Raw genomic sequence first — 2,685 nt, 5'->3', positions numbered from 1 at the left:
GTCGACGCGGCGAGGACGGGGCTGAGGCGACGCGGCGAGGACGGGGCTGAGGCGACGCGGCGAGGACGGGGCTGCGAGATGATGGCCGGGGCTGCCGAGGCACGACTAAAGGTCATAATTTACAAAAATAAAATAAAATAAAATAAAAAACATACCGAAATTTTTTTCATTTTTGGAGCCTTTTAGGTGCGACAAGTCGCACCTGTTGCCCATTTAGGTGCGACATTTAGGTGCGACAAGTCGCACCTAATGCCCTTCCGCACCAGAAAGGCTTATTTGTAGTAGTGTACAAACAACAAGTATAACCCTCCCACTTAGTTTTTGGACTTGGTACATCGGCTCTTATAAGTTCGGAAACAGATTCCCTAGTTAGAGAGCGACATAGCGGACAACTAGAAGAGAATCCTAGATCGACATGTTCAGAGTAGTATTAGTGCATAAAGGCACAAGGTACATAGTCGATCTTTTCCTATTTTCTATTTCGGGAAAGTGCGTGAGGGAAGTGTGAACTTCAACTCACTCGAACACTTGAAAGTTTGAGATTACACATCTTTTTATTTTTCGGCTTGTCTACAAGGAGACCTCCCACTCAAATTTTCAAGAGCATATAGATTTTGAACATATGTGATATAGATATAGTTTTGAAAACATTTTGAAAATTAATTTGATTTGGATGACAAAATATTTTTCAAGTTTGAAAGTGAAAACGGTTTTTCAAAATTCAAACTAGTTTTGTAAAAATTCAATTTCAATTAAACTTTCAAAAATCAAAACATTTTAATCTTACACATGATGTTTATAATCTTATGAAAAACATTTTTGCTCAAGAAAATTTTCTCATTAGAGTTCTATAACTCATGGTAGTGGGGCTCAAAATCCGGAATTCTAAAAAACTGGAGTTTCGGAACAGCCGCGCACCTCGGAGTAAAATCGCCATAACTGGCGGCTCCGATGTCCTTTTGACCTGAAACCGGTGGCATTGGACAGAGGACAGACAGAGCTTTAATTTTTCTCAATAATAATCAAATTTAGATTTCTGAGCAGAGAGTTATGCCACTTTTAATGCGGGTTTACTCCAGCTCTAAGAAAAAGAAATAATTAAAGCTTGGTCCTTTTTAGGTGCGAAAAAGAATCGAGTGTAACGGAACGTTTTATGAAGGTTGTTAAAGCTTTTATTTGTGTTTTATTAGCAAGGTAATAACAAGGCATAAAAGAAATAACAAAAAGCATAAAACGATTCAAGTAAAAATAAGAAACTAGTAAGACAAGAAAACTAGTCATCAAATTTTACTCGAAATTTCTCAAACCTTTAAAACACGTTTTTCAATATAAAAAATTAAAAACTTTTAGAACTGATTCTAATGTGTTTTAATAACATCCCAAACTCATAGAAAATCAACATGTTTTTAATTTAAAGGCAAGAGCAATAAATTAAAAAAAATCTAAGATAACAATTCTAACTTGTCACAAAATTAGTAAACTTTCGAAAACGATTTTCAAGCTCATATTTTTAAATACATGTACATGCTAATCTTTGACCATAGCTCTGATACCATTTGTTGGAATTGATCTAGGGTTTAAGAAAAAGTTTAACGCTTCGCAAAGCGGCGGAATTTTAAAAATTTTCTTTTTCAAGTAAAACGGTTTTTACTAACCTAGACAAAGAGCAAGTACATATAAATAAACACTATTATGAGCTGAGAAGTTTACTAACCTTTCTTGAAGCTTGAACTTTGAGTATCTTTTGGAAAGTTTGCAACACTCGTCTCCCCTCGCAGCACGTCTCTCTTTCTTTCCTCGGCACCTTGAGCAACTACGAAAGTTTTTATCACTAAATCACTCGAGAGAAAAGGAATTAGTGAGTGGGCACTTTTAAACACTACGACTTAAGAACGAGTCTTGAAGTCGCAGAGCTAAACTCTAGGTCAAATGAGGACCTAGGTGCCAAAACAAAAATCGAAAATAAACTAGAGAGAGAGAGAGGAGTTCGGCCGAAGTTCTAGAGAGAGAGTCTCTCAAATCTCTTAAACTTGGATGAATAAAAGTGAGGAATGAGGCTCCTATTTATAGGAGAGGTCTCACCTTCAATAAGGTAGTTTCCTCTTCTATAGAATATCACATATTCATGAGCAAATTTCCTCTTTTTCCCTTTGAGATACTCGGCCAACACAAGCCTTCTAGAGGCCTTGATTTGTTTCCTTTTTTGATCCTTTCTAGCCTTGGCCGATTCCCCTAATGTATCCATATGCAAATTTGTTTCCTCTTTTTCTTTTGGCAAGTATCTTGATACATTTATGCACAAAATAATCTCTCCTATTTCTCTATAGGGTAGGTGCCCAAACTAATTCTAGAAGGAGCTTCTAGAAGCTTCTTCATTTGTTCATGACAACATGAGAAAGGCCCATTAAGAATTTTCAATAAAATTCTCATGAAATGAAATTAATCCACAAGGCCCAATAAATCTAATATTGGCCGAGTGAAACATGTGATCAAATGACCTTGTCAAAAAAATTTATTGACATTCATTTCATCCTATGTCTCAAAAGACAAAAATACCCTTTTGACAATTTTCGTTCTTGTTTTGACTTAGCATCCAGTTTAACTATTCCTACTCGATGTGATTCGTGACAGTGACCTCATGGACCCAAATGAACAAAGCTTGAGCTAAACACTTGGACTCAAAAG

The sequence above is a fragment of the Urtica dioica genome, chromosome 9 (assembly GCF_054948205.1).
Source record: "Urtica dioica subsp. dioica isolate 48M chromosome 9, U.dioica_male_clone48M_v1_H2, whole genome shotgun sequence".
In the NCBI taxonomy this organism is placed as follows: Eukaryota; Viridiplantae; Streptophyta; class Magnoliopsida; order Rosales; family Urticaceae; genus Urtica; species Urtica dioica.
The sequence above is the reverse complement of the archived record's forward strand: the minus strand, read 5'-3'. Positions refer to the sequence as shown.